This window comes from Malania oleifera, chromosome 1, assembly GCF_029873635.1.
Source record: "Malania oleifera isolate guangnan ecotype guangnan chromosome 1, ASM2987363v1, whole genome shotgun sequence".
NCBI lineage: Eukaryota > Viridiplantae > Streptophyta > Magnoliopsida > Santalales > Ximeniaceae > Malania > Malania oleifera.
This window is the reverse complement of record NC_080417.1, coordinates 84,652,713-84,660,007: the sequence shown is the minus strand read 5'-3', so window position 1 is coordinate 84,660,007 and position 7,295 is coordinate 84,652,713. Positions and strand designations below refer to the sequence as shown.

Below are 7,295 nucleotides of genomic sequence, written 5' to 3'. Positions count from 1 at the left end.
ACAAGTACTTGAGAAAGCTATGTGATGTGAAGGACAAAGGAAGAGAAGCAAGTTGTAGCCACAGAGGGAAAACCATCAACAGTTTGGTGTGTAACTGTCAACGATTTCATTTAGTAGCTACAAAGAGTTTTTCTTCTACTCTAAAATGTTGATGGTTTCCATCGGCACAAATCACATATTTTCAAATCGGGGGCTTGTAGATTGGGCTTATCAGAGGGATTTCCTCCAGGGGATTGCTATAGATGTAGTTTAGTTATACTAGAACACTGTATGCATTAGATTGTTATATAAACGTTATTATGTAAACATAGAGGGGATTAAGCTTCAAGTAAGCTTCAAAGCTTGTAAGCTTCATTGATTATAGTGAAAACCTTAGTGCTGCTCTTGTGGACATAGGCTATTGTCAAACCACACAAATTTTGTGTGTTCTAGTTGTGTTTTTTATTCTTTTTATCAGTGTTTAATTACTTCTTGAGTATATTTCTTCGTCGAGTTCTTGCATTAGGTTGTTGATTGATTCGAGTGTGATTGTGTGCTTCCACTGCGCGTGTTCAAATTGAACGAATATCAACACTTCTTTTTAGTTATATCATTAGAAGTAGAGGAATATGGTGAAGTAACTTCTTGGATTATTCCCAATGATTGTGCTAAAGAGGTGATTTCTAATGATTCATACTCACGGCCTCTATCACTTCTAATTCTCTTAATTTTTCTACTAAATTGATTTTCAACTTCGAGGAAAATTTTAAACTTTTTAAAAGAATCACTTTTATTTTTTTAATAAATAAACATGTGTGTATTTTGAAAAATCATCAATAAAAGTAACAAAATATATATTTCCTCCATGAGTAAAAATTCCTTCAAATTCACACAAATTTTTGTGAATTAAATATAACAATTCAGTACTTCTCTTAATACTTTTGTCAGACCCTTTTGTTATTTTAGCTTTAATAAATGACTCACATTTTTTAAAATCCTTTCAAACATTTGAAGTTAATCCTAATTTACTCATGATGTTTACATATCTACTATTACCATGACATAAATGAGCATGCCAAAAATTTAGGGAAGAAAGCAAGTAAATAGAACTTAAGGATGCTTTATTTTCATTCTCAATACTTAATTTGAACATGTCATCATCACTAACATAACCTTTTCCCACAATTATCCCATTCTTAGTAATTACATATTGATCAAATTCCATGGTTTGCTTAAACCCAACCTTATTAAGAAGAAAACTCAACACCAAATTCTTCTTATGGAAGGAGTATAATATACATTTTTTTAATACTAATACCCTTCCAGATGTAAACTTCAATTCAATCTCACCATTACCAAGCATTTGGGTAGTATGAGAAACACCAAGCATAATGGTTTTAGCTAGGTTCCTTAAGAAGAGTGTATATCTTGAACCAAGTGTTATCATAGCAGATATGTCTACTAGCACCAGAGTCCACCCACCACCTTTTAATACTATGGAGTATATTTATTTCGGTAATAATTGCCACAAATGGTTCCTCAACTATGTTAGTTTAAGGATTAGGTCTACTTTTTTTTAATTTACAAATTTTAGCAACATGCCCACTTTTGCCATAAATGAAGCAAACATTATTGTTTTACTTGTTTTGATTATAAGGGGATCCATGAGTCCAATTCTTTTGATTAGGGTTGCCCCTATTATTTTTGTGAGGTTTACAGTTATTTTTCATAGTTTTCTTCTGAAGCTTTTATTGCATTTTTTTAGGAAAATGATCACCAGGCAAAGTAGTATACTTAGAAGTAATTAAATTTAACATTGCTTTCCTGCATAAGCACGTCTTGCCTTTTTACTTCCTCTTCTACACGGATTCAAGTTACAAAGGTCTCGAAAGACACATCCTTCCACTTATGGTCTATGCTTTTTTGGAATTCTCTTTAGATGGAGGTAACTTGTCAATGTTTCCTTCCACCCGTAATAAGATTGTCTCCAATCTTGTTGCCTTCGAATGTAACTTCTGCCACTATCATTTGAAAATCTTATGTTTGCTCTACAATTGATTTTCCATCCACTATTATATAGTAGAAAAATTGATGGGCATCGGCATGTTGTACCTATGTCATTTTTAGATGTTATGACAGATGGACAACCTCCAAAAGTCCACATTTCCTTCACCGACATGTTAACAAGTGGACGACCTCTAGAAATCCACATTTCTTTCATTGATGTGTTAACATATGGACGACCTCCAAATGACCCTTTTGTTCATAACTATTTTGCAGGAACCCATGAATTGACGTGCAAATTTCCCTAATGTGTTTGAATCCTTCCCCAACGCCTAGGATGTCTACTCAAGTTGGAAATCTTTATCTAGGTCATAGGACTAATGATGAGAGAGATGCCTAAATATATGAGCTTCAAGATCAAGTCCATGACTTGAATCAAGAGCTAATTGAGACCCGCCAAATACTAGATAGGTTGGGAGTATAGTTAGTCCATAACCCACCTCAAGACAATTTAGTGCCACACATTGAGCAAGGTAATAATGATGAGCAAATTAGAGAGTCTGAGGAGGACCAAGTATATGTTCCTTAAATTGTACATAGTGAGACGCATTATGATCAGTCCTAATGATCAAGAGGATTGGCGTCGCACTTCTATTTTTCATACTTATATCAAGTGTGGAAATAAAAGTTGCAAGATGATTATAGATGGTGGAACTTGTATGAATGTTGTGTCTAAGTCAGCTTTAGAAAAATTGAAATTGAAAATTAAGCCTCATCCCCATCCACATAATGCATCTTGGGTTGATGCCACAACCATGCCCATAAACAATAGATGTCTAGTCCCCATTGAGATTGGTGATTATGAGGACAAGATTTGGTGTGATGTCCTTCTCATGGATGTTGCCCATATTTTGTTAGAAAGACCATGGTTGTATGATTTGGATGCCTTATATAATGGATTGTCCAACACTTATTCATTTAGGTGTAATGGTAAAAGAATTACTTTGAATCCATTAGAGCCAAAATGTGAGGAAAAAAAAAAGAAGGAAAAGAAAGAAACTAGTGGTGAATCCTTGAACACCATAAGTAAAAAGTTGTGTAAGAAGGAAAATCAAGATACATAGGTAGTGCCAGAGGATGTTACCAAAGGGACTAAAATACCCCTTCCTGAGAAAGAAACACCCCTAAAAGTATCATCTCTACCTTCTAAGATTAAGGATGTAATTTCTGAACTATCTAGTGAGTTACCTCCCGCAAGAAAGATTTCACATGTCATGGATCTTGTTCCTTATTCATCTCTGCCTCATTTACCACATCTTAGAGTAAATTCAAGAGAACATGAGATGTTGATGAAACAAGTGAATGAACTGATGGAACATAACTTTGTTCAGAAGAGTTTAGGTCCACTTACCTACCCTACTTTTCCTAATCCCAAAGAAGATAACACTTTGAGCATATGCATCAATGATAGAGCGGCAAACAAGATTGTCATCGAGAATAGGTTTCTAAAAACCATTGTTTCCAATGAATATGTACAACCCACAAGTTACTTCTTGAAAGACTTGAAGACCATGTTAGGCACCAAACTTAAATGTCCTTGTTCTTATCACCCGCAAACCAATTGGCAAGTTGAAGTAGTGAATAGGACCACATGCCTTAGCCCATTTCAAGTTATCACATTATATAGTCCTAGGAAGCGTATAGATCTTATTCCACTACCACTTAAGTCTAGAGTGAGTGAGCTGACTAATGTTTTTGCAAAGCATATACACAATCTACACTCTAAAATAAGAATGAAGGTTAGTTTGAATTATGAACATTATAAATTAATGTCGTGCTGATATATGATGAGTCCCTAAAATGTATAATTTTAGATCCTCATTTACCTTTGTTTATCCTCATATATTTTGTATGCAACCCTTTGTTATTATATTTCGGAGCTATGCAAGGTTTGTTCGTGTTTTAGGGAAAACAGGTTAAAAACCACAGAGTTAGACATTATGAGAAGACAAAGGAATATTTGGGATAATCAAAAGCTCAAATCAGATGTTTAGCCAAGTCCCTAGAGCTTCAGTGCAATTAAGAAAGAAAGATCATGTTCGACCATGTGGAGTGACTAGCTACCAATAGGGGCGACCAAGGCAATAGACGCAGCCTCCAAGGTTCAAGCCTGAAATAGAACAACTGCAAGGTCTGACCAAGTCTTCGACACAATGACTTTCTAGGGCAACTAGGTCTAGAGGCTGAAGCTAATTAATGATAGACCTACTGAGAGCTTCGACCAAATGCTTGACTAGAGAGACCATCACGGGTGACAAAGTCAAGTTCCTAAGATTTTCAGAAGCTTAAGATCCTGCAAGCCCCAACCACAGACTCGACCAACAAGACCCGACTATTCGACTATGTCGAGAAGAGCAGAATTCAAATCCTTGCTTTCCCAGGAGCTCTAACTAAGGCACAACCGAGGAAGAACAAAGATGCGACCTGGTCAAAACTAACGATCTGCGTTGCGAGATACTTGCAGAAGTTGCCATTTTTGAATTTCAAACCTTGTAAACCCTAATGGGTATAAATAATAGCTATGAATATGTTCTAGGGATTCCTTTTCGGCCTCTCTTAGGTTAGTGACGAACTTAAGATGCCATTGAGAGCCATTGTAGATTAGTTATAGTAGATTTCAATACTTGTTCTGGTTTGTACAAGAAGCGTTCAATGGCCTATGACAACCGGCGAGGCTCTTGTGCTTTCTGCGTAGATTACATGATCATTCAGTTGTACCTCCAATTGTTAGTGACAGACGATTTGAATACAAAGGATTGATCTTTTGACAAGCTTTCTCTTTACCGCTTTCATTTATCTATTTTCATCTAATTGCTTTCCTTTACTGCTTTCTTTTACATCTTGACTGTGATGAATACCTGGTAGATAGGATAATACTTCTACAGCTTTAGTGAGGTACATGTATTAGGCTATAGTCTCCCACAGAGGTTCTCTGATCGTTATGATACAGTATACTTCGGTTCCTCACCGTGCTCCGGACAGTGGGTGCACCCTTGCTACTCTATGCCATTGAATGGCTCCTTAGACTGTTTAGTCGGGTTTCGATTAGTTTTATGTGGTAAACTTACTGAACTTAGATTACGCACATGACATCCTAGGTTTGATTCATGATTGGGCACTACTTTGTAGGAATAGAGTTAAGTTAGATTTACACGCTTTCATTTACATGCTTTCAAGTAGTTGATAGAATACACCCTGAAAAATACCATCTTTTTACTTTTCTTTTACACAAGGCTACAATAAATTAATTTGGAAGTGGTTTGATAATTGCGCTTTAATTCCCTTAGGATCGACACCTGACTTCCCCACTCTCTACTGAACTTGGGATTATTAGGTAGTATAAATATTATTTTAGGTAGTTAAGTACCCAAGTCTTCGCGAGCCTACCAAATTTTGGCACCATTTCCAAAGACTTAGCTACGGTTATGAGCCAACTTCTATTTTAGAGTATTGTTGCTTTGTTATTATTTGTTCTCTTTTTACTTTTGTTTTTGTTTGCTGATTTGATATGAAGTCTTAAATCTTTGTACTTTAAGTGTGTATGTTTGGTTTGCATTCTTTGGATCCTGAGATAGTTCCCCTAGATCCCAAGATTGAGAAATCTCGTAGTCCTCTAGGAAACCTACCTCTGATCCTGATATTGCTGAGTCGTCCGAACTGAAACTCATGGCTGAACGACCACCGGTTCCTACTGAACAAATCCCAAAACCCCGAGCTCCCTGCCTACCTGTGGTGGAAGAGCAACCCCTTCGGCCTCTTAGGGACTACTTTGTACCTAATGCATACACCTCGCCATTCTGCATCAAGTTCCTGGATGTCCAGGCAGACCAATTCGAGATTAAGACTTCTATCATCTCGATGCTGCCCACCTTCTATGGGAACTCTACTGAAAATCCTTACCAACATCTGGATGAATTCTTTGAAATCCGTTCCACCATTCGTATACCAAATTTTAGTGATGATGCTCTCCGCCTTAGGCTTTTCTTGTTATCACTGAAAAGTAAGGCTAAATATTGGCTGACGTCCTTAGAACTAAACTTGGTGGCCAATAAGGCCACCATATAGCATGAATTTCTGAAAAATTACTTCCCAATTGGGAAGATGAGCCAGCTTCGGAGAGCCATTATGAGTTTTTCACAGATGGATGGAAAACTCTTTTTAGAAACTTAGGAGCGCTTTATGGACCTACTTTGTAAATTTCCACATCATCAGGTCCCCAGGTGGCAATTAGTTCAAACCTTCTAGGAAGGGCTAGCTGAGAGAGATAGGTTGATGGTCGATGCATCGTGTAGAGGTACATTCCTTATGAAGCATGAGAATGAGGCTTCGGTTCTCTTTGAAAACCTAGCTGATAATTCTCAGCTGCACACTGCTACTACTCTTAGACTTCCCAACCCATCCACCTCCAAACCTGAGGGACTTTATGAGTTAGCTGCAGACCATGACCTAGCGCCAACCCTGCACACCATTGCTTAAAAGATAGATTAGGTCTTACCCTTAAGATAGCACCCGCAGCTAGCAGCGTGTGTAGAGGTGTATGCTATCTGCGCTGATCCCTCCCACTTGAATTGGTGTATTCCCTAGAGGGGGGGTGAATTGGAAATTTAAACTTTTCTCCTAGGTTAATCTATCCAACAGTAATATATACACAACCTAGGGTCTGTCTATGCAATTTCCAAATGCGTAGATAAATATGATGTGGAAATTAAATCAAACGCATCATTCACACCTTAACATACATGTGCGATAAATATAAAGTGTAGAAATATAAACAAGGCACACGATATGTTATCGGGGTTCAGCCAATTGTGCCTACGTCCCCGCCTCATGCTTGCAAGCTTGAAGATTCCACTAATAGCTCACTTAAGGGTGGAGCGGCACCGATTACAACCAGGTCAATTAGCACAGGGCTAACCTCAACTTTAACTAGGTTAATTAGCGGGGCTGACCTCAACCTACACGCCTTAATAGGATGACACACCTAACTTTCCTAACCGGGTCTAAGCCAATTCGGGACTATTCTAGGGCTAGTCTCCCTCTTCAAGCCTGTGCCTGAAAATACAACAAATGCATATTACAATCAAATGGTACAGTGATTATGCTTTCATGTAAAGCAGATGTGTACCCAAATACGCGCAATTTCATACACCACAATATGATTTAATATGTAAACTCAATGTGGTCCAATATCTCAACTCTCAGATATATATATATACTATCAGTGTAATGAGTGCGTGAGAGTAATAATCAAG

General features: G+C 37.5%; 1 non-coding gene across 1 annotated transcript; it reads right to left on the bottom strand.

Annotated features, from left to right (window-relative positions):
• Positions 1 to 6,151: 6,151 nt before the first annotated feature.
• LOC131147417 (small nucleolar RNA R71) lies at positions 6,152 to 6,257 on the bottom strand. The gene has a single exon (XR_009134799.1). It is a non-coding gene; the product is annotated as a small nucleolar RNA R71 (small nucleolar RNA).
• Positions 6,258 to 7,295: the final 1,038 nt, after the last annotated feature.